Source organism: Rhinopithecus roxellana, chromosome 17 (assembly GCF_007565055.1).
Source record: "Rhinopithecus roxellana isolate Shanxi Qingling chromosome 17, ASM756505v1, whole genome shotgun sequence".
NCBI classification, from domain to species: Eukaryota; Metazoa; Chordata; class Mammalia; order Primates; family Cercopithecidae; genus Rhinopithecus; species Rhinopithecus roxellana.
The window spans coordinates 58,929,844-58,956,761 of record NC_044565.1 but is presented as its reverse complement, the minus strand read 5'-3'; positions in this window follow the sequence as shown (position 1 = coordinate 58,956,761).

The window sequence follows — 26,918 nt, the reverse complement described above, 5'->3', positions numbered from 1 at the left end:
GAGACAAAGATGGTGATTATATAATGATAAAAGGGTGAATTCATCAAGAGGTTATAAAATTGTAAATATGTATGTACCCAACATCAGAGTACATAAATCTTTAAAGCAAATGTTAATAGATCTGAAGGGATAGATAGACAGAAATACAGTAATATTAGGGGATATCAATGTCCTACTTTAAACAATGGATAGATGTTCCTGACTGAAAATCAATGAGAAAACATTGGACTTGAACTACACTTTAGATCAAATAGACCTAACAGATATATACAGAACATTTCATCCAATAGCAGCAGATACACATTCTCCTCAAGCATACATATTAGAAACATTCTCCAGTGGAGATCATATGTTAAGCCAAACAAATCTTAACAAATTAAAGAAGATTGAAATGATATCAGGTATCTTTTCATACTCTAATGGTATAAAACTGGAAATCAATAACAAAGGAATTTTTGAAAAATCACAATTATATATAAACACCATGCTTCTGAACAACCAATATGTCAAAGAAGGAATTAAAAGAGAAATTTAAAAAATTTCTTAGGACCAAAACAACTGGAAACACAACATAATAAAACTTATGAGATGGAGCAAAAGCACTTCTGAGAAGAAAATGTATAGTAATAATTGTCTACATCAAAAGAGAAAGATCTCATAAAAATAGCAATATTACACATCAAAAACTATACAAAGAATAGACTAAGCTAACAGTTAGTAGAAGGAAGAAAATAGTAATTGTAAGAGCAGAATTAAACTATGTGGAGACTAGAAAACCAATAGAAAAATCAATGAAAGAGATGACTTTTGAAAAGATAAAATTAACAAACGTTTAGCTAGACTAAGATAAGAAGATGCAAATAAATAAAATCAGAAATGAAAGAAGAGACCATTAAAACTGATACTTCAGAAATACAAAAAAGAGAATACTATAAACAAATATGTGCCAAAAAATTGAATAACCTAGAAGTAATAAATTCCTAGACACATACAATATAACAAGATTTCATCATGGAGAAATAGAAAATCTGAATACACCAAAAATGAACAAGGAGATTGAATCAGTAATAAAAAATACCTCCAATAAAAAAGCCCAGGACCTGCTTATTTCACTGTTGAAACAGTGAAATAAAGGATGATATTAATTCTTAAAGAAGAATTAGTTCTTATGTAAGAATTATTTTTCTCCTTTCCAAGCTCTTTAAAAAATTGAAGAGATGGTAACATTTTATGGTCATGTTATAAGGTCAACCTTACCCTGATACCAAAGCCAGATAAAGACACTACCAGAACAACAAATTACAGGCCAGTACCTCTGATGAACACAGCTGTAAAAATTCTCAACAAAATCCTGGCAGCCCATTAGAAGTTTCATACATTTTGATCAAGTGGAATTTATCCCTAGGATGCAAGGATGATTAAACATAAACAAATCAATAAATGTGATACATTGATTAATAGAATACAAGACAAAAATCATATAATCATCATAATAGATGCAGAAAAACTATGATAAGATTTGACATCTTTACATAATAAAAACTCTAAATAAATTAGGTACAAAAGAATGTACCTCAAAAGAATAAAGGCCATATATGACAAACTCACAGCTGATATCATATGCAATGGTGAAAAGTTGATCTTTTTTTCTCTAACATCAGGAATAAGACAAGAATGTCCACTCTCACCAGTTCTGTTCAACACAGTATTGGAAGTCCTAGCCAGAGTAATTAGAAACAAATAAAAAATAAAAGACATCTAAATGGATGGAAAGGAAGAAGTAAAATTGTCTCTGCAAATGACATTATCATATATATGGAAACCGCTATGACTCTACCAAAAACCTTTTAGAACAAATAAATGCATTCAGTAAAGTTGCAGGATACAAAATCAAAACACAAAAATCAGTTGCAGTTCTATACACTGAAAATGAACCGCCTGAAAAAGAAATTAAGAAAGTAATCTCATTCACAATAGCATGAAAGAGAATAAAATTCTTAGGACCAAATTCCCCTAAGGAGGTGAAAGTTCTGTATGCTGAAAACTATAATATATTGATGAAAGAAACTGATGAAGATGCAAATCAGTGGAAAGATATCCCTTGTTCGTGGATTGGAAGAATCAATATTGTCAAGATGTCCATACTACCCAATATGAACTACAGATTTAGTTTAATTCCTATGAAAATTCCAATGGCATTTTTCACAGGAATAGAGAAAAAAAAATCCTAAAATTTGTATAAAACTACAAAAGACCCTGAAAAGCTAACGCAGTATAGAATAAGAAGAACAAAGACAGAGGCATCACACCTCTCAATTTCAAATAATATTACAAAACTATAGCAATCAAAGCATTATAGACCAGTGGAAAAGAATAGAAATCCCCCAAATAAGCTCATGCATATATGGTCAACTAATCTTTGACAAAGCTGCCAAGAATACACACTGGAAAAAGGATAATTGCTTCAATAAATGCTGCTGGGAAAACTGGTATGTACATGTGATTTTAAAAAAAGCAAATTGCATCCTTGTACCACACAGAAAATCCAATAAATGCATTAAAGATTTAAACATAAGACCTGAAACTGTAAAACACCTAAAAGAAAACATGAAGAGAAAGCTCCATGGACATTGGTTTTGGCAGATTTTTTGGCTATGACCCTAAAATCATAGGCAATAAAAGTAAAAATAAATAAGAGAGACTACACAAAACCAAAAAGTTTCTGCACAGCAAACGAGACAATCAGTAAAATATACAAGAACCCATGGTATCGACACAAATGTTTGGAAACTATATATTCAATGAGGGGTGACTATCCTATGTATATTAGCAACTAATACAACTCAGTAGAAAAATAAAACAATTAACCTGATTAAAAAATGGACCAAGGACTTGAAGAGACATTTTTCCCAGGAAGACATTCAGATGGCCAACAAGTATATGAAAAAGTGATCAATATCACTAATCATCAAGGAAATGCAAATTCAAATCATGAGGAGACATCACTCACACCTGTGAGGATGGCCATTAACAAAAAGTCAAAAGATAACAAGTGTTGCCAAGAGTGTGAAGGAAAGGGAACAATTATATATTACTGGGGTGGAATGTTTGTGGAATTGTTTGTGACACAGCCATTATGGAAAACAGTATGGAAATTCCTTACAAAATTAAAAATGGAACTACTATATGAACCAGAAACTCCACTCCTAGGCATTTATCCAAAGGAAATAAAATCAGTGTCTCCAAGAGATATCTGTACTCCCACGTTCATTGTAACATTATCCACAGTAGTAAAAATATGGAAGCAAGCAAAGTGTCTATCAGTGAGTAAATATATAATAAAATTGTTGTGTATATACATAGATAAGTTCAACAAAATATTATTCAGCCTTAAAAAAGGAAATTCTGCCATTTTCAACAACATGGATGAAACTGGAGGACATAATGCTAAGTGAAAGCAGACACAGAAATATGAATATTGCATCATCTCATTTATATGTGAAATTTTAAAAAGTCAAACTCATAGAAACAGAGAAAGATGGTTACCAGGGATCGGCGGATGGGGAGATGTTGGTTAAAGGGTACAAACTTACAGTTATAAGATAAATAAATTATGAGTTTTTCTTTTTAAAAATATAAGTTTGGGGCTGCTTTTGTCAAATTTATTTCTAAGTGTTTTATTATTTTTGATACTATTGTATATATTTTCTTAATTATATTTTGTTAGTCATTGCAAGTGTGTAGAAATAAAATTGATTTTTGTATGTTGATCCTGTATACTGCAACTTTGCCAAACTTGTTTATTAGTTCTAACAGATTTTTAGTAAGTTCCTGAGAATTTCCTATATGCAAGACCATGACATCTGTAGAGATAGTTTTACTTCCTTTTATTTCCAATCTGGGTGACTTTATTTATTTATTTTGCCCAATGGAACTGAGCAGAGCTTCCAGTATGATGCAGAATAAAAGTGGCAAAAGATGATACCTTTGTTTGTTTCTGATCTCAGGAAGAAAGCATCCAGTCTCTCACCATTTGTACAATGTCAGCAGTGGGTTTGTTGTAGCTTTCCTTCATCAGTTTGAGGAATTTCCCTTTTGTTCCCGGTTTGTTAAGTATTTCTATTGTGAAAGAGTGTTGAATGCTGTCAAACATTCCTTTCATGTTTATTCCATGTCTGTTGAGATCATCATGTGGCTTTTGTTCTTCTATTGATATTCTCTCTCTCTCTCTCTCTCTCTCTCTCTCTGTCTCTTCCCTCACTCTCTCTTTTTGGTCATGGACCAAAAGCAAATTTTTATAATTTGCTGGAATCAATTTGCCTATATTATGTTGAGAATTCTGCATCTACATTCATAAGGAAGATTGGTTTGTAGTTTTCTTTTCTTGTCATGTCACTGTCTGGTTTTGGCATTTGAGTAATATAAGCCTCATAAAATAAGTTGTGAAGTATTCCTTCTTGTAGTGGGTTAAATATTGTCTCTCCCATCATCCCCTGACTCCAAAAAAGTATATGTTCTAATTCTTGGAATATGTGAATGTTACTCTATTTAGAAAAAAGGGTTTTTGTAGATGTAATTATGTTATGAATCTTGAAATAAGATTCTGGTTAATTGTCATTGGATTGAGGTGGGTCTACTCCAATGACAAGTGTCCTAATAATACACAGAGGTGAACAGATGGAAGAGTAGAAGATACAGAAGAGAAGACACAGCGAAGATGGAGGCAGAAATTAGAATGATGTGGCCATAAACCAAGCCTTCAGTTTTACTTATAAAAGCCATGGTAAAGCTTAGCGTTGACTGACTAGAGCTCTGCTTCTTTGGTCAGGTCCATATCTACGTTAACTGACATGGTTGTATGTTGTAGGCAGCCTTTCTTGTCTTGATCCTTCACTCTGCCAGCAAGGATAGTCATTTATTAGTATCAGTGCTAATATGTTAAAAAATGACTCAAAGTGCTTCATCTCTTTCTGCAGTTGCTTAAAGTTTAGTCTAAAGACATAGGTTTTCTGATCCACTTCCCATGTTCTGAGACTGCATCTCTGTTACCCTTCCGCTTGTCACTTCTGTTCTTTAATTACTACCATCCCAAACTTTATAGAATTCTAGCTCAGGTATATGTGCTTTCAACTCCTTTCCAAATGTGTTCTGCTTTATAGATTTACTGTGATGGGTGAGAAGGCAGAGTGTATTTCCAGGTTGATATTTTTTCTCTGTTTTTCTATTTTCTCTAACTGTTTTCCTGTTTCTCAGTGCATATGCTTCATTATTCATTTATTCACTCATTCACTTAAAAAACATTCATTAGGCCTGCCATATTGTGCATTGTATTATACTAGGAGCTGGAAATAGAAAGATGAATAGAATAGCTCTTCACTTCAAGTATAGGGATGTATATCTATAGATATAGATATACAGAGAGAGTAAAAAAATCTACTATACATATATATATAGAGAGAGAGAGAGAGTAAAAAATGCAACTAAGCCTATAAGCCCAGGATGCTATGGGAACATAGAAAGGAGACACTATGTCCCCACACTTGACCTTAGAGTGCCAATTGAGCTGTGGCTTGTTATTTATTGCTCCATATCATTTCAGTCAAATGCAGTGAAATAGTTAAGTATCTTCTGTGAATTTGAACAACATTATAATAACAAAAATGGTGAGTGCTCAGCAAGTACATGTAATGAAGGAATGAGTTTTATACATGAAAAATCTGAGGCTTGAAGGGTTAAATAATTTGCACAAGGTCTAGGCTAGTAATGGACAGAGCTGAAACACAAAACTGAGGTTGACTATTTTTAATAGCACGAATTTCCAAATACTACATGTTCTGCATACTTAGTTGAGCCAGAATGTAGACAAATACACTTTGTCAGTATTTACAACCCAAAACTACTTTGTAACTAAGAACACTCTTAATGGTAGTCAGGGGAAGTTTTCACTTTTGAAGTATATGTGTCAAGTCGCCAAAGACAAAAATCTCCTTTTATTATGATATTTAACTAATTACTTAAATGTAATAGAAGTAAAGTATTTTCAATAAAGAAGCCTTTTTATTTTTGAAGACAGTTTGAGATATAGAAGATGTAAAAATAGAATATGATTTCTTAAAAAAAATAGAAGTATGGAAGGGTGGGGGAGAAAGAACAGATCTTGTTTTTTTCTCTTGATTAAAATCCATCCTTTTAGATGTGATGTATTTTTCTAGTGAGAGAGGTGTACAGAAAAAAAAAATACATGATGAAGAACCAGTCTCTGTTTTTCAGCTCAAAATTAGAACAAGGATTTTAATTTATCTTCTAGTTTCTTCTAGTTGGCTGTATGAAGAGTCTGGAATGAGATATGTGGTCTCCAGAGTAATATAGTCACAAATAGGGAGGAACATGCAGAGAGCCAAAGGGAAGAAAGGATGATGAAGCAACCTGATGTTCCTATCCCACAGGTCTAAAATGAGGCACCAGAGGCATATACAGTCCCAGAGTCAACCTGGAATTACAGCCAGATAAACGGATCATATCTACAGAGTAATTAGAAATGGGAGAACACTAAATCCTAAAGGGAATGGCTGCCTGTAAAAGTCCTTCAGAACAAATATCAGAAACATGCCTCTCTTTCAGGTAAGGGACATAGATCTAGGAACAGTGAGCCTTGCAGGGGGCTTGTTAGTTTTTTTGTCTACCTTCTCTGAGAGGATGGCTAACAAACTTTTCTCAGATAAAGAGGATCACCAAAAGGGAACTTTCTTAAATATGCTTCCCATGTTAAAAATGGAGAAACAAAACAAAACAAAAAAAGAAGACTGAAAACCAGGGGATACAGGGAATTGGTATTAAAGGAAACAATGATAACAGCAAAACAAAACATATCTGGAAAGATTTTTATTGTTCATAGTGACTCCTTGTATGTACTGCTTAATTTACATATGGGCCCTGTATTTGTTTTCTAATGCTGGGTAGCAAATTAAATAGATGACCATGAATTTAGTGACTTAAGTAAACAGCCATTATTGGTGCTGGGAAAACTGGCTAGCCATATGTGGAAAGCTGAAACTGGATCCCTTCCTTACACCTTAAACAAAAATTAATTCACGATGGATTAAGGACTTAAATGTTAGACCTAAAACCATAAAAACCCTAGAAGAAAACCTAGGTAATACCATTCAGGACATAGGCATGGGCAAGGACTTCATGTCTAAAACACCAAAAGCAATGGCAACTAAAGCCAAAATAGACAAATGGGATCTAATTAAACTAAAGACCTTTTGCACAGCAAAAGAAACTACCATCAGAGTGAACAGGCAACCTACAGAATGGGAGAAAAATTTTGCAATCTACCCATCTGACAAAGGGCTAATATCCAGAATCTACAAGGAACTCGAACAAATTTACAAGAAAAAACAAACAATCCCATCAAAAAGTAGGCAAAAGGATATGAACAGACACTTCTCAAAAGAAGACATTTATGCAGCCAACAGACACGTGAAAAAATGCTCATCATCACTGGTCATCACAGAAATGCAAATCAAAATCGCAGTGAAATACCATCTCACACCAGTTAGAATGGAAATCATTAAAAAGTCAGGAAACAACAGATGCTGGAGAGGATGTGGAGAAATATGAACGCTTTTATATTGTTGGTAGGAGTGTCAATTAGTTCAACCATTGTGGAAGACAGTGTGGAAATTCCTCAAGGATCTAAAACTAGAAATACCATTTCACCCAGCAACAGCATTACTTGGTATATACCCAAAGGATTATAAATCATGCTACTATAAAGACACATGCACACGTATGTTTATTGTGTCACTATTCACAATAGCGAAGACTTGGAACCTATCCAAATGTCCATCAATGATAGACTGGATTAAGAAAATGTGGCACATATACACCATGAAATGCTATGCAGCCATGAAAAGGATAAGTTCATGTCCCTTGCAGGGACATGGATGAAGCTGGAAACCATCATTCTCAGCAAATGATCACAAGGACAGAAAACCAAACACCACATGTTTTCACTTTTAAGTGGGAATTGAGCAATGAGGTCAATTGGACATGGGACAGGGAACATCACACACCAGGCCCTTTTGGGGGGTGGGGTTGGGGGAGGGATAGCATTAGGAGAAATACCTAATGTAAATGACGAGTTGATGGGTGCAGCAAACCAACATGACACATGTATACCTATGTATCAAACCTGCATGTTCTGCACATGTACCCTAGAACTTGAAGTAAAAAAAAAAAAAAAAAGACAACAGCTATTATTTATCTCATGGTTCTGTAGGCCAGAAGTCTGGTGCAATGTGTTTGGATTCTCTAGTAAGTGCCTTACTGTGACATAATCAAGGTATTATCTGGGACTGCAGTTCTCATCTGGGGCCCAGGGTCCTCTTCTATGCTCACTGGTTGTTGAAAGAACTAATTTCTTGGTTATATTTTCCATCTGTCTCTCTTTATCTAGAAGCTAGCAATGGCAGGCTGAGTCCTCATGCATCAGAGCTCTTCTACTTCCTCTTTTACTCCATCTTCTGTTTTCCTATTCTGCTTTAAGGACTCATGTGATTGCACTGAGCCAACCTAAATAATCCAGGGAAATCCTCCTATACTAAGGTCAACTGATTAGTAATCTTAATTACGTCTGCAAAATCCCACTTGTCATGTAATGTCGCATAACCATTCCTGGGAGGAATACCAGGGCACAGAGATCACTGGGGCCAAAATTCTGCCTATCACAGGACTGGTGTGATAGAAATTTTTATAGTGTAAGTTTTAAAAATAAAATGTCAGACATAAAAATGTTAAATAACCTACTCATGATCATGTGCCTAAATGGTAGAAACACGTCTGAGCACCCAGCACTTACTCTTCCTAAAAGCTTGCAATGCCTTTGTGTCTGGAAATGAATGAAATAACGTGTTTGCTGAGGGCCTAGTTACTACAGTGCTCTATCTAAACAGACATTTAGCACATCTATATGACTGAGAAAACACATACTTAATTTAAATTAATCTATACAAAAGAAATAATGGTGGATTTCTAAAATGCAAATTTGGTGCTTCTAAAAGAAGTAATGTGTTTGGGTAGCATGTAGTGAAGCAGAGAGCAGAAAATAGGTTTGGGTGCATAAAATATGTTTGGGTTCATATAGAAAGGGTGGTGACTGGAGTCCAATCACAAAAGAGAAAACTAATAATTCCATAAGTGTGTAGTTACTTCTTGAATAATGACACCAAGCCCTCTTCTCTTGGGGGTAAATCATAGACACCTCTGTGTTGGGAGCCAGAAATGCTAGTTTTCTAGATGAGCAATTCTTTCAGAGGGATAGAACAGGGCAGCTGCTATGGTTCAATTGTGTTTTCCATGGTTTATGTGTTGTAAACTTCATTTCCAATACAACAGTGTTGAGAGGTCAGACCTTTGAAAGGTTTTTCGATCATGAGGGCTCTTCCCTCAAGAACGGATTAATGCTTTTATCAGGGGAGTGGATTAGTTAATTTGGGAATGTTTTCTTCACAAAAAGGATGATTTTGGTTCCCATTCTCTTTCTCTCTCTCGTACATGTGCATAAATACACATAATCTCTTGCCCTTTCACTTTCTACCATGGGATAAGGAAGCAGGAAGGTCCTTGCTAGATGCAGACTCTTTAATCTTGAACTTCCCAGTCTCCATAACTGTAAGAAATAAAGTTCTTTTCTTTATAAATTACCTAGTCTGTGGTATTTTGTTATAGCAACATAAAGTAGACTTAGAAAGTAGCCTAACACAATAGAATAATACTTGAGATTTAACCTGAATGCAGCATTTTCTTCCTAATTTGATTTTACCCTTTTTCAGAAGTGACTTGTTGGCCTTGCACAAGATAGACATTCAATTGAATCAAATTGAATTGTAAATAATTCCAAAGTAAGATATCCAATCAAATTTTTATGACGAATTTAGTAATGTTCCATTCTACTGGACTTTAAATGTGAAAAAGTAAATACAAGCAGTACATGAATAACAGTGCAACTCTTTGAAATAGGAATTGGAATTTTGCTGCTGCTAATTGTGGCATCAAATGTGTAAAATAAAGTAATTTATGGAAGGATAAGATGGCTTCAGAGTTCTGTAGTGCTCTATTACCACCAGCTATTTAGTTAACCTTTCAAAAACTTAATTATTTATATTACATTTTATCTGCTAAATTAAGAGATTTGATTTCTGATACCTGACTGTCCTGATTGAACTCTAATTGATTATACACATATACACAACATCTCTCTTTCACACACACACACACACACACACACACATATCACTATGCAAGTACCCTGTGGTATAACCCATCAGTCTATTTAATTTCCTTAGAAACACAGCATGGTTATTATTAGAAGTGAAATTTCTTTGTTTTGTATTTGAGACAAGGACAACAGGCTCATAATGAAATATTAATGTTGGACAATTACTTTCCATTGTATATCCAGATTTGTTTATAAATGAAAAGGCATAAAATTCTAGGAAATTTCTGAGTCCAAATTCTGAGACTCAAAAGGGTTTTGTATCATTAAGAAAAACTAAGTTGGCAGTAAGCTTTCATAATGTGAGCCCATCATTTATTGCTTCACCACCTAAAAAAGGGAACATATTTCAGTTAAACTACAATAGAATAAATTTATAAAAATAACCCTAAATCCACTATTATGATTATCTCATGAGCTTCCTTGAAATATCCAAACTCCTTGATGTGTCATTCAAATGCATCACTAACTTGACCTTTCTCCACCTTTCTAACCTCTTTTCCCATTTCCCATTATTCTTTTCTTTTTTTAGTCCAAAACAACAAGTGGTTGCCTGTCCCCCCAGTCTGTGCTCCCCTCAGGCATACTCTAAGCTATTTAGTTTTGGGGTTCCATGAAATCTGGAGAAATTCTTCAGAGGCTGAAGAACAGTAAGAACATTAATTTCCCCATACAGTTTCCCTGTCTGATGAGAGCTGCTTGTTAAAACAGGGAAAAGCATCTCTAACTCAAAATGCCAGTAGTCATACAATTAAACTGGGAAATGGAGAACTGATTATGATTGTATAAAATATATGAAGCTTTCACATCAAAAAGTAAATCTCAAATGGCTCAGCTTTAGGATACACATCTTTCTCAGCCTAGTCCCTGGCTTGGAATTAGCCAGACTTCTCTGGAGACAAATATTTGGTATATATCAAAGTTTAGCCATCAACCCAAAGGCACCAAGATACTTGCTGCTATCACCTATTTTCTTCCATGTCATTTTGAGATCTTTGCCTACTGCTAGACCCATCTTTGGCAAAAAGCAATTAATCGTGTACTAGTGAAGTCACTGTGTGTATATATTTATTTATTCTCAGAAGCCTGGCAATGGCTCTAGTCCTTTGAGGTCTCCCTGGTAGGGTGATGGGAGTGTATAATTTAGAAAACCATAGAGTTTCACCTTATACCCTTTGATCAGCATAATGCCAGGTTGGCTAGGAAATGTGGTCATGGCCTGGTTTATTTGGACTGGGAATGGCAAGCCAGGAAATGGACTTTACCAAAGAACCAAGGTGGCATCTGTCTTCTACCCAATCGTCTAACTGCTGTGGAAAAAAATATACTGAATAGCAAAAGTATTCATACTGGTAAGTTTTCTTTTCCTATCACTGAAACCACTAAGTCATTTTATAATGTTCATTCATTTATTTGTAAAAACAGTTACCATCTACAGGGTGGTGGGTCCTCTAGTAGGCACCAGGATACAATTGTCATGGTTGAATTTTGAGTCAGGTAGAGGGCTCTGTGTAATTTGTCATATATATATATGTAAACAACTCCATTCCTCTGTATGGTGAGAGGAACATCAAACTCACTTTTCTAGCTTCCTTGCCAGTCAATCCTGCTTTTTTGCTGGATACTCTTTAGAACTAGTGAAATATTTGTGTTTTCCTAAACACACTCCATTGCCTCTTTCTTCCATGACTTTGCTCATTCTGTTACAGCTGCTTGAACTGCCCTTCTCTTTCTTCTTGCCTTACCAACCACTAGTTAATATCAGTGTAAACAGAGAGCTTGTCTTCCCCAAAATGTCCTGATTATACAGATTTTTGGGGTAATTTTCTGCTCTCTGAAGGCATTCTGTACTTAACACTATCATAATATTTTCGTGTCATATTGGAATTGTTCCTTGCGTCTCCCCCCATTTGACTGAAGGGGAAATGCCCTTGAACATGAGGGGCATTACTTATTTTGCATCTGAATTCCTAGCAAAATGTGAAAACAGATCAGAAACTCAATAAAGTTTTGACCTGAACTTGACTGCATACAGTCAGTACGCTTTCTTGCTCAGACCAAAAAACTTCCACTTGTTTTCAAGTACCTGGAGTGACTCCCAGACCTCACTAGTCTCCTCTCAAGCATCAGCTCAACCTTGCCCAAGGAAAAGTGCATTATATCCTTTTAATACAGAGAGGAAAGAAACCTCAGGGATGAAGTTCAATGCCTTTCATTATTTGAATTTTAAAGTCTTCTTGACACAGTTATGGAATCCTGGATTTGTGAGAGAATTACTGGGTTCCAGATCTAAAATCACCAGGATTTATCAAGTATGGTGCCTGATGCATAGTAAGTATTATTTTTTTAATGCTTGTTCTATTAAAGTAACCGAACCAGATCTTATATTTGGCAATTTGATTACCCGCGCTGAGCTTTTTTTTTTTTTCATATGTGTACAACACAAATTATATCACAAGGTCAAAATAAGTTCGCCAAGCTTTAAACTCCCTAGAGTGTCTTGCAGTGATTTCTGAGAGTTCTACATGGTGCGTCTCAGATGCTCAGAAATCGTTTTCTCTTTCTTCAGCCTCCTCCTTCAGCTGCCCTAAGGCTGCCTTTGCTGACTGCTTCTGCAACTGCCACTCTGAGAAAGGGAGCCGTGTTCTTGGTGTTGTGCTCTATCCCTTTAACTTCTCACTGGTCTGCAGAGACCAGGCAGTACCAGTTAATTGGAGTACTGTACTGTATGAGTAACACAATCTAGAGAATCATTTGCAGCCCTGCAGCTTTCTCCAGCCAGTCACAAAGTTGGTATTCAAAAACCAAGAATTACTGATCTGGTCAGTAATAGAAGCACTCTGAAACAAGAAAGCAGATGTCCCAATCCAGACCAATTTTCCTCCTGACGAAGCATTAGAGATTGAGTTCAGAACCACGTTGTTATCTTTCATCGTCCATTGTCAGCAATCATGCAACACGTTCTTCACAGGTCTCATTTCTACACATTTCAGAATGTAGCTTCTATTTCTCAATCCATCTTTTTATCATCTTCTCCAAATCCAGCTACAGATTTCCTTCCAGGTATGGTTATAAGTAAATACCTTAACCTTGTGAACCACACCTGACTATTAGTGCCGTAATTCTGGTGCTCAGATAAACATCTTTTTGTACAATGCTACATTAGCTTGACTTATTTCTGTCTGGGTGTGCAGTAAATAACACAGGATACTGTGTTGGATAAACTGTGAGTGACTTTCTGGAAATTAATAGTCAATTAAGTGAGATGCACCTAGGAACATAGTTAATATTCTGTAATGAAAGTACGATAGATTGGAGGGGGGAGAAAAAGGATAGTCTGGATGGATGATGTAGGGACTCTTACGCAGGATCTTAAAGGATGTGTAGGGAGTAAGAAAGGCTTGAGCAGATTCAATGGGCTGGTGAGTGGAGACTATATTCAGAAAATGTCAAGCAGGCTGATATGAATGAATTTATGAGAAGGGGGTTTGGGAGAGACGGTAGTGTGTTAAAAGATGAATCTAGAAGGTCATTTGAGGCCACGTTAAATGTGGAGAGTGTTAAATTTCACAATTAGAAGTAAGAATCAGTTTGATTGTTCTAAGAAAGACTGAGTTATATGCCAGGAACAGCAGTGGCATTTTAGCTATAGTTGGCAGTTGTCAGAAAGCCTTTATGTGATTTTTCCTTTTCTGTGGCCTTTGTAGGTTCAGAGCCCAATAATGAGCCTTGGGTAATTTTCAAGGAAGCAACGACCCTGTGCCTTATACCTTGGAGCCACAGTGGATCTGAGGTGGAAAGGGTGAGGTGAACCAAACACCAAAGCTAGGGAAAATCAATGGCTGTAAGTAACTGCAGTCGCAGAGCTGCAGATTGCTCTAGTGGCTGCTGCATCGATTTCAGCTCCAGCTTCTAATTGCTGCAGCAAGCAAAACGAATGCTTCACTTTTGAATGTTTAAGCCTCTGTGGATTTTTCTGGAGATGAGCTAGAGCTTTTTGTTTCCAGTGCTTCTATGTATTGCTCATTTGAGCATTCTGCTAATCCCTGACCTGTGTGAAGCTTCTCCATTTCACGATTATGCTCTATCTTCCAGGACACAATGTAGTTGTCAAGGACAATGACCACGGCTTAGATGTTCTTGTTTGTCCCATGGGGCTAGGCACATTTTCAGTGAACAATCCTTGATGAACTGAATTAAATCCCAATTTAAATTGCAGTTATTATTGAAACATTATTGGTATAATGTGAAAGGCATTTTTAATCAGGAAATGAAAGCACTCAGAACCCCACTTCTCTACCACAATAATTGTATCCCTTTTTTCAAAATCTTTTACAGCTTTTGGTCGTTTTCATACCTATTTTGACATAGCTGCAATCCATCCATTCGTATATTTGACAATTCTTTGCTGAGTACTTATTATGAAGCATTAATGATCAGATATTATAGAAAATGCAATGAGTAGGGATTGATATTTTTGGAGATTTCATTCTCTTGATGTTATATCAAAAGATTACACATATTATCTTATGACTTTTATAAAAGTTGGGGTAACAATCCTGGTATCTTCCTTTGTTCATAAGCCAGATGTGCTGTTACGGAGAACTAGAGACAAGTGCACTTAGACCACCCTGTAATGGGGTTTAATTCATAGCCACTCTCATCAACTCAAACAGGTTGGGCAAGGATTGGTCTGATGGCTTTGGCTGTCAGTGGATCCTTGGTGGATGGTGATGATGGCTGACACTCATCTCTTATAATTGGCAGTGCATAATAGATAAAACATTTCTTCCTGTCAGAAAATGTTCACAACCAAAAATGTACATGAAAGTTAAGTTCAGACTTTCCTGATTAATGCCTGTATTTTGGAATTATTGAAACCCGAGAAAATAGGTCACAGAGGATTTTAACTACGTGGGCATGAGAGCAAATTCAACTCTTTTACCTACCTACCCTTCCCCACATAATCCCTACCACTGAACTAAGATGCTTCTACCTAAGTGGTTTCCCTTCTTCCCATCTTAGAGTGCCTGGGTTGCTCTAAAGCAGCTGAGCAGGACAAAATTGGAAAAAGCTGACAGTTATTCTAACGCTACTAATCCCTGCCCTCGGATACTGGTGATTCAGATGAGCATCTGAGGAAGAAACATCCAAAGCTGGTTACCTGAAGCTCAGCTTTCTCTTCTTTAGAAAGTGCTGACATTTCTCCTTGGCTGATATGTAGCCCGCATGATCTTAGACGTGCAAGATTAAACAATAATGCCCTCGCAAGTCATGTTCTCAGTAACTGTCATATTACTGTCCAAATTGGGATTTACTTTCATTTTGGACCATGACAAGGATTGGCTTTCCTAACCAAAAGAAGAATTAAAACCTTTTCCCATATCTGTTGAGCGCAGGTACTGATCAGAGTACAGAGAATGTACTGACGATGAGGGGCAGAATTCAGAAAGAGGAAGAGGAACAGAACAATACAGCACCACTGAGCAGCCCTACGCTTAGCAGTGAAGAGAAGTCAGGTAGTTTTATGGATGACATACTGGAGGAAAAGACAGCCTTGCATGGTAAAACTTCAACAGCCCAAGAAATGTTTAGCTTTATTTTCCATAGATTGTCTACAAAGCATTAGGCGTTCGTTTCAAAGTATAAAATTAGAATATTAAATATACTTTTATATAACACACCTTGGGCTGCCCAGATATATTTATATGAGCCCCCTAAAGATTTATGTCACTTTGTTTAAATCTTTGAGCTTAACAAACTTATTAGATTTCCAGCGATAAAGAACTTGAGATGAAACCCAGTAAATGTCCATTTTTGTTGCATTGCATCATATATTGTATATATTCTCACTCCAGAGGGTATATGCAGTTTTATTATCAAAATTTTATTTGTAATATACTTTTCTAGGTTAAGGAGCTCCCCCACAGGGATCTGAGTTAGTTTGTTAGCGGTTAGATATAGAGATATAGATAAATTTACAGACATTTAAGGCAAATGAATCTTATTTGACCTTTAGATTTCATATTCTTACACTACAATTAACAGCAGATGAGAAAGTCCCACTACAGAAAGGATTTTAGCTGATCTAATTTTTTGTTCATCTGTCCAGAGTTTTAAAAATAATTTATTTATCTAATTCTTCCAATTGCACATTTTCTTTCTTTCTCATAATGTGGCATAATGTCCTGTATTTCCAGAGATCATAAAGGTAGTTTCTTTCTGGCCAGTTTGAATGGTGGTTGAGTTCAGGTCTTTAAATGGGTACATACTGAGGGATGCTCAGCATGTTTATATGCATCAGAATATTTTCTTATGGTGAGCGGAATTAGTTTCAGATTTGCTGGGTATTATAAAATTAGTTTTATGTGACTAAACTTTGTACATACCTTGTAGAATGTCCTCAAATACAGAAAGGATAAAAATTATTTTCTAGTTATCATGGTGTGGGTTGTTTTATCAAGTACTATTTTATGCACTCATCCAAATACTTGTCTTATACCTAAAGTGAACGAGACTCTTTGAAGAATATTGAAATACTAAGAAGGAAAGACAGTGCCTGCCTTTAAGAAGATATTACTTGATTAAGAAAACAACTAAGTACTTAAATTTGCTCCACCTTCAGGCAGAGTGTTGTAGGTGCTGTAAGGCTAGAGAAGAAAACCTGTGAGGCGGAAAGGTGGTAGGTTCATAGGAATCAGTCACAGAAATCTGGACAAACGTCCTGGAGTTCAGGGGACCAAAACACTTCTCACTGAGAGCACTGGGGAAGAATTCATAGAGGAGGAGGTATGTTCATGAGCTTTCAAGACTGGATGGAATTTCTGTGGGTAAAGATGTGAGAAAGGCCATTCGAGGTGAGAGGGAATGCCACGGGCAAAGACATAGAGACAGAAGCATGCTCAGGGAGTGTTGAAAAATCCACTTTGGCTAGAGGTAAGAAAGTGGAAAATATAGGAAAGGTAGATTAGGATCAGATCATACTGTGATATGAATGTTGAATTACTTTTAAACAGAAGGAATCATCAGAGAGTTTTGAACAAAGTAGTTATAGGATTACAGGTGTGCTGGGAAGGTTAATCTTTGTTCACACTTAAGTATGCATTAACATTTTAACAATCTAAGACATTTGGCTTTTGCTACAGTAGTGGTTTAGCAACAATGAGGAGAAAAATATCAAATTGCAAGCAATAGTAACTTTACTCTTACTAATATTGTTTCTAATATTCATAATTTAAGGAATATGTCAGCATAATTCTGGTATGAATTAGAATCTACATTTATGTAGAAGTGTCTTAGTGAGTAAATTTTTACTTTATTGAAATTGTAATAGAGACTTTTAACAATGTGCTTTTATGATACATTTAGACTATGACTTGTTTTGAAGAATTTCGTATTGGTAATTAAGAGCATGATCATACAACCTGTAATTAATCTTCTGGATAATTTCTCCAGGTGTCATCAATGAGGGAACTGTAATAGAAACAGTATTCATTTTGTAAAAATCAGTTATTTCTTTTCTTGATTATCGTGATTTTACTGTGAAATGGACGTGCTCTTTCAATGTCTCTCTTTTCAATTTTCGTCCTGGTTATTTTTAATTTTATGCATATTACATCATTTTGAAAACCAGAAGTTCTATGAATGAACATTTTTTATTTGTGTTGATAAGGGGTCTTTTTTCTGAGACTCATTCATTTACCTTTCGGAGTAAATGAAATCTGTGACTGCAGTTTCAAATTGAAGGAAGAACGCATTTATTTAATGAATATATGAATAATTAAACTTTGAGGAAAACGTGTTTACAAATGCATTTATTTTTACCTGGACATCCACTTTAGGTAGGGAGGTATGTTTAACAAGTGAAATTACTCACTAACTCCATTGTGAACAATATTTTCGAATACAACTGAAATCATTAGACCTATGCATTGATTTATTTTTCTGTGGGCAGGGTAGCAAGGCTCGTGGAAGACATACACATGAAATCTTACGATAAAATTAACCTCAACCTTTATTACTAATATCTGTATCAATAAGGTAGGTTTGCACTGAGAGTCCCTGTCAGAATTCTAGACAAAGCATTGGCGCTGCAGTTTAAGCCATGTAACCTGGGCACCATGTCACATTATGTTGATAATTGATTCCAATTGCAGAAAAGGAGTCTCATGCTGCCTCTTGAATCAAATCTCAAAGTGTATGCTGAGAAGTCAAGATTCAGCCAGCCACTTTTCTCCAACAAGTATTTATTGGCTGCCTACAATATGCTTGCTCCTGACCCCACTCACATGCCTATTTTACCTGCCTTGAGGGGGAAAATGGAAGAAATAAAAACCACGGGTGACTGAAAGTGTGTGTTCCCATATCCAATAGGGATTATAGGGATATAGGTCTCTTTTGAGGAGAACAGTAAAGAGACAGTGAGTATAACTGTCTAGAGTGTCATTTATTTATTTATTTATTTATTTATTTATTTATTTATTTATTTATTTTTGGAGACTGAATCTCACTCTGTCACCCAGGTTGGAGTGCAATGGCGCAATCTCAGCTCACTGCAACCTCCGCCTCTCGGGTTCAAGCGATTCTCCTGCCTTAGCCTCCCAAGTAGCTGGGATTACAGGCACCTGCCACCATGCCCAGCTAATTTTTGTAGTTTTAATAGAGATAGCGTTTTACCATGTTGTTCAGGCTGGTCTCAAACTCCTGACCTCAGGTGATCCAACTGTCTTGGACTCCCAAAGTGCTCTGAATACAGGCGTGAGCCACTGCGCCTGGTGTAGGGTGTCATCTTTTACAACAAAGCAATTTGCTGATCTTGACACAAAATCATCTGAGGAGACACAAGAGTAAAAACTAAAACAAAACAAAACAAAACAAAAAATGCTGACTTGTCTACCGCTTGATCCTGTTTACATCACCATCATTTGATCTAAGCCCTTATAATAGAAATGTAGAAATGTATACTTTCTTTCATAGTTTGTAACTACTCTTCCTGATCCATAATCTATGCCTCCAGAAGTTTATCAATAGCCATATATATAATAAAACTGCCCCTTTGTCTGGAGTGTACATAGAAACTGCTTCTATGTCCAGAGTATATATAGTTCTTATATAGAAGCAGGAGACAATACTAAAATTCATCTAAACCAATTGGAAATAGGGACTCAAAGATTCTAGTGCATCATCTGATATGATCTCTTAAATCTCTGGAACTGTGGTGCATTCGTCTTCCTCCATGTGGATTAAATAGCAGAGAAAGCTGCAGAGAGAGATAAGAATGAAGCAGCTCCGTTTTGAGCCCTAGCTACACACCTGCTCATGGTTCAGTGAAGCATGCCTGTATCCTGCGAACTCTCACTAATATATCCCTTTAATGTCAGCTTAAGAGCCAGATCCCATTAGAAAAGCAGATCTCTATAGGCATGGGAGGTGGACAGGAAAGGCGGTATGTCATTATTTGTGATATAGACTCATCCAATCTTAAAACTGCAATAATTTTTAAAGAGCTTTTACTTCAGCCTCATTTTGTTGGCAGTGATACTGAAGCTCAAAAAGAGGAAACACATTTTGCCAGGTTAGACCATTAACAAGTCATTAAGTGTCAGTGACAGAATTTGGATCTTATTCCAACAAGATCCTACATATATGCCACGTGAGGGAAACGTCTGAAAATGATACTGTGATATATGCACCTTTACAAGCAGTTCCATGACAAGTATCTCACATCAAATTTCATACATTTGTGAATTATGCCTTATTCAAGTAGATTTTAACATTCTCTATCTCATCTTTCTACAAAATGTGGATTAATGCAAAGCATTATTTCCATTTGTGTGGGTTGTTTATATAACTTTTGTTTCCCTTTAACTTATTCTGTGGATAGGAGATTAATTATCTCTTCCACTTCCTTGTACAAGCTGCTTAATCAGTTGTTTTGCTCTGAGCTCAGCAGGGCCTTCCCAATTGTTCCGCAATCTATCTGTTATCCCTGTGGTGGAAATTTTATTCGTCCCCAAGGTCCTTATGCAACCCCTTTCTTGGTGATTACAAACACACTGTTTTCTTTACACAAACAAAGTGAAGCCTCTAAGGGATAAATTCCACCCACTTCTCTCATACTTCACATTTGAAAATGTCTTCCATTTTCTCTTTACTCCATGTCACTTGAGTCTTTTTTTTTTCCTAATGCTAAAATGTATCATTGTGGTCTCCTTCCCATGGATTCCTACATCCTCCTCGGTTATGATGCATTGATCAGTCCCTTCCTAGGAACTTCACCCTTTCCCCATCACTGGTTGCTATCTCCACATAGAAAGATAGTTAAGATTCTCCATTCTATGAAAACATGCCTTAAATTTTCCCTAAAGTACCGTTAAATTGACATGCTTTCTCCATTTCACACCTACATTGACTGCTCTTAATTCCCTCGTGTGCAAACATTTCTTAAATGTTTCTGCTTGGTGTTTGCCTCAACAGATCTGCTCAATCATCTCTTAAATATCCACCAGAATTTTCTGATTGATGAATCTAGCAGCCTCTTTTTATTATGTTCCCTGTTTAAACTCTGTGAAAGTTTTGAAATTATTGACCATCCCGTTCTTCTTTCCTCTAATAGCTTAGTGGCATGGGCCTTTCCTGGGGGTCTCTGATCATGTCTTCTTATGAGCTACTCTACTTAACTAGCACTCTGGTTTCTACACATTGATTAAGTAGGTATTTGCAAGGGTACAACCTTGACTTTTTCTCTTATCTACATGAATCAGACTAGTGTAAAACTTGAGTACGAGCTTAGGAGTAGGCTACACTGGCCATTTATTAAGTGGTTTGTCCTTTAGTAGTTACATAATGTCTCTATGACTTAGCATCCATGATCTGTAAAATGAGGTGAAAAATAGTTGCTTACATTTTAGTGAACACTTATGATGTGCCAGGTACTGTTATAAACTCTTTATATGCATTAAGCTACTTCTTATCACAGCTTCAGGGGGTTATTATCAGAACACTGAAACACAGAGAAGTTAAATAATTCACCTCAAATGACAGATATTAAACAGCTGAGCCAGGATTTGAAACTAGGTAGTTCAGCCCCCATGTTAATTGCTACATTATGCTGCTCCTCAATAGTGATATTCTTTACTCATAGGATTCATATGCAATTTAAAGAAAATAATGCATGTGAAGCTCTTAGTGTAGTTACTGCATAAATTAAATGCCTAGATAATGTTAACTCAATGTTTTCTTTATCGTTAATTTTTGTTTTGGTGGATTACATCGGTGGGTTATACCTACTTTTCTGCAGTTGAACATCAAAATATATATCTCTAGCTCATATTTATATCCTCAGGTACCTAATTATATATTTTATCCAGTTGTAAGCTATGGACCTAAAATCAGCTTCTATAAAATTGAACAGGTCCTGCTGCTTCCGTTTTTTTTTTTTTTTTTTGAATTTATGATACTTATCTCAGTGAATGATACTGTCGTCTTTCTAGGTCCCTGAGCTTAAACCTTGGAGTTATCATTATATGCCTATCCTTCCTGTCATTTTCATAATTAATACACAGCCAGTGCCTGCTTATAACTCTGAAATATTTTAGAATTTTTCCATTTTCTACTAGTGCTGGTTTATCTAATTAAGTGCTCATCATATGTTAGCTAGATGATTTCAATATCTCCCTAAAGTATCCTTGTCTTTCTATCATATCTTCTATTTGACAACCAGATTAATTTCAAATCTTTGGGTAGTAAACATTTCTTGAACTGTGGGTCTAAACCAAATCCCAGTGGGAGCCTAATATGAAGAGAGACACAAAACAGAACTATTCAAACTGACTTTGGGATCTGGAATTGAAGCCAAGGACTCTTTTATTTTCCTCTGTTCTCGTCTCCTCTGAACTGACTTTTGAGTGGTATCTGTAAAGCTCAGAGGGTATGATTTGAAAAGTTTTCTTCTAAAACAGACTTAATCATAATGTTCTTCTGCATAAACGCTTTGTTAATATGGCACTTAAAGGCCTTTACAGTTTTTCCCAAAGTGTATTTTCAGTCTTGCCCACTGCCACTTGCATCTCATGCAGCCACATTTGCTATTTATGATTCTTTGATGATCCCATTCACTCTCACATTTTCATTCCTTTGCTTATCGGTTTGGACTTCCTGAAATTCTCTCTTCATTTTCTGCCTCATTTAGTCTTATTTATTCCTAAAGATTTGCCTTAAATGTCACCTCCTTTATGTAATATTTATAGAATATCACAATCAAAACTAGATTCTCTCCTTTGTACTCTATGAATTTTGGATTTGATATATTAAAGATTGAATCACTATCTTTTTATTAGAACTCCCTGTGTATACATCTACTCCTCCTGCTCCTGAGTTTCGGTGGCTCAGAGAATGTGTTGTTTGTTGGATCCTGATATCCAAGGGCTTGGACTATAGCTGTTTCATGAACTGAAATAACTGGACCCATTTACCATCAACATTTGGGCTTCAAGAATAGGTACTGCTTGCTTTCTTTGCCTTTTTGACTTGTTATGTTTGAAGCCTGACAGATCTTGTTTCAAATTTCTCTTTATCACATATAATTGGTAGTGTTCCTACTCCATATGATTTCTTTTTTATCTAAGCTCTTTTCATTTTCATTACTGATTTTTGCTCTTATATCCATCCATGTGTCCATCCATCCATCCACCCATCCATCCATCCATCCTCAGTTTATTCATTCTTAGAAGACTTACACCACACATTTTCTTAAGGTAGTCTTCCCTGATCACACATAGGGGTCTATTCATCCTGCTAATATCCGTAGATCCAACTGTGTCTGCCATACTTTTTAAGTCCACCTACAATGTCTTGTTTTATATATGTTTTATATATGTTTGCAATATTTTCCCTAACTAGATTCTAAGCCCTTTAATAACAAAGACCATAAATGTGTATTCTCATTGCATCTCTCATAGTTCATGGTTGGAATTGCGACCTTCTTTCCCTTTGTTGTGTCACCTTTCCTTAGATGAGATCTTACCATGGTGAGAAGAGAAGCTTATATTTAGAGTCAATACATTTCCAATCCTACATGATTTTCTGATATTAAATATTTTTCTCTCCATTGATAAATGTTTTATTAAAGATCAACAAGCTATTTACTCCCATCCACACCCCTATCCCCACATAGGACGTTCTATTTTAAAAGATTCTGATGTATCTGTCTTCTGGATAGTTCCAAATAACAGATCCAGCACATCACAAGAAGACAGCTCACAGCAGGGTTCTGACTGTGCTATCTAACTGCAGGTACTGTGCTGTAGGTCTCTTCTAAAGAACTTGCTTGAAACTTTCAAACGTTGCCTTAGAGGAACATTCCCAAATTACATGTTATAGATATTATGCTAAAAGGTTTTCACAGTTAAATACATTTTGCAAGCAGTATCCTAAACAAGATAAAAATATTACTTTACTGCAGTACATCTTAGAGCCAGCATTATGCTAATGTATACTGAATATACCAATGTGAGAAAAAGTATGCAGCATTTTCTAAAATTATTTGACCACGGGAAGCTATTTTTCAGAGATTCTCTCATTTCATGGACTGGAATTGAGAAAAGTGTTCTTGGGAAACACTGCATGAAGAATTCAATCCTTTGCCATGCTACAAATTTTAACAGCTGGATGAGTTCTATTTTCTTTTTTTTGTTTTATTTTGATGTGGATGAGTCTATGGAGGTCCAGAGAGAACACAGTTTACTTCCTAAGCATCGTACGCCTAGTTAGCAGCGTAATTGTGGTTAAAATACTTGCTTTATTCTTTCACTCACATTGCTAAAGTAGCTTACATCCCTAAATAGGCCCCACTTCCTGATCTATACCCAGTTCTGCTTCCCTGAGGCAGGTTAGTTTCAAAGTTCTCTCTTGACTCGTGCTAAACTCTTGTAGTCCTCTTAACTGGGAGTTATAGGTTATTTCTTATTGACAATAGCTTCAAATAATCCAGCTTTGCTGCTTTCCATACTGCAAAACTGTGCTTACACAAATCAAATTCCTGGAACAGTACAATTCCTCGAAGCAAGCTAAATCTTAGTAGTAGTCCTAGGTTATATATTTATTAAAAAATGATTGCTTTTAACTATGTTCACTCCAGGAACATTTTCATAAAGCAGAGGAGTTTGTACATTTGGTCTGAGATTTAAGAAAGACCCTAAACACATTAATAGGTATGTTCTACAGTAAAGCTAATATAAACGCATCAGCTTTTACTGTGTTTTGCTATCAGTTTGAAGAATTCGGGTCTTTTATCTAATTTAGACTTAAGACCTTATATCTAATTTAGACCTAAGACCTTTTCCAGTGAGAGGCCTTTATTATCCTTTGCTCATTTATTTTATAGGAGGGAATATCCATGGAGAAGGATATGGGAAGAAACATGTGTCTTTGTCCTCTTCATCTCCCTCCCACCCTAGAATGATTTCATTGGGAAGGCAACGTAGACGTTGTATTCCCTATTATTTATTGACATTTTTGAACTCCATGTGCCCCAGTGGATTGGACAGATGGGTTTCCATTTTCCAGGAAATAAACCTTTGGGGCATGGTCTTCAATAGTGAAAGAGGCCCAATATTTTCCACCGTCTCTGACTGTGACTGGTGGATAAATCACGTTATGGTGCCTCTCATGAGGGGGAAATGGGAAGCCCAGGCTGGCCTCAGATCTCAGTTAAACCCATGAGTTTAACTTGAGTCAAGAGAAAACCTTGAAACTAAGCCGGCCTCAAGGAAGCAGAAGAACTGGGTGCAGCAACTGATTAAATGTCACCTGGACCACCCAAACCCCTGTATATATAGACAATTCTGGATCAGAATGGATGTGGGGAGAAGATTGACTGAGACAGATTTTATGAGGCTTGAAACTTATCTATTTTGGGGATCTGCTTAGGAAAAAATACAAAACAAGATGTAAAAGTAAATATTAATTTAGAATAAAAAACATAAATTATAATACATAAATTTTTAAAGTTGAGAACTATTGTATTTATTATTAATTAACTGCCTGACTTACTTCTATATTTTTTCTGTCTTTATTTGGATACATACTATTTGGTTATCTTTTCTTATGATAATATTTCATAATATCTATATAGAGAATGAAAAGGTTGCTCAGTCTTTTTCTCAATCACAGTTAATTGAATTTTCAAAATTATTGATCAAAAATAATTCTAGTAATGATGTCTAAATTTGGGGGTTCATTTTCAAATTTAGAAAAAGTTCTATCATATATCTTTCATCTGTAAGTTATAAGATTTGGGAGAATTTTCTGTAAACTAGCTTCCAGCTCTGTACATGTCAAACCTTGCCTCTGCTCCATTACCCACTTAATTTCAGTACCTGGTGCTAGAGACAGTTTCCTATCAGCACACAAACACTACCCTATACCTTCTTGTCAAGAAATGGGGTCAGTTGTCACCGTTGGTGGTAGTAGCATCCCTGGAAACCATTTCTGAAAAGAAATGACCAACTATCACTCATCTGTATATGGAAGTGATTGCAAACCACACCACTAAATTTCTTTAAAACCAAGCTAAACGTGTTGCAAATTTAATTTCCTACTCAATACCTGAGAAGAAGTGTGACAGCAATAAAGTTAAGTGGGAAGTCAGTGGGGTTCACTGCTGCTAAAACATGTTTATTCTGCAAATTATGTGAAATCACGTAACTGATAGAATTCATTGTTTGCCTCCTTCAAGCCTTAAGGGGCCTGTGCAAGTGAGAGACCTGGAAGATTCAATATTACAGTAAATCCTCTTCTGAGCAGAAGTCTTGTCATTGCAGAAACCAAAAATCTTTGAAGGCATTATTTCTAACTTAAGGAATGAGTCAGGTTTTTAACTGAAGAGTAGCTATGTACCTATTTTTAAATCAAAATGTTTCCTAATGATCTCTTACTGTAGAAACAAAATTTAAGATGGAAATTATTTCCTGGAGCTTTAAACTGTTAAAATAACAACAATAATTACAACTTGTTTACCACTTACAATGTGCTAGCACTTAACATATGTGATTTCTAATATCACAAAAACCCTATAAAACTAGGAGAACACAAACAGCAATAGACCTTCTAAAAACTCTTGTTAGGAAAAACAGATTTATGGAATAAAGTTTATGCATTTATACAGAATTGCTTGATTTAAATTTCAAAGGTAAGTTGGGTTCTGATAGATAAATCAATTTCTAAAGATTAAACAGGGATTCAGAGTAAGGCAATCTCTCAGATGTGTTAAAATTTAACAGGAAGTAGGGTTGAGATGCAGTTCTGTTTTTCTTTGGGGATAAACTATCTCCTAGCTGTGATGGATTTGTTGTATGTATGATTAATATTGCATGTGTTTGTGCTTTTCTGTATCTGCAGAAATGTGTAAGGACAATCAAAAGCTTCCATCAGCTTGTCCTTCAGCCTCCTGTTCTTAACAGTATTTCACTTTTATTTTTCTGTTTTTTTCCTCAGTTTTATTCAGGTATGACAGACAAATAAAAATGTATATATTTAACATGTACAATATGGTGTTTTGACATAAATATTCCTTGTGCAATGATTCTATAATCAAACTAATTAACATATCATTATTTCACATAGTTACTATTTTGTATGT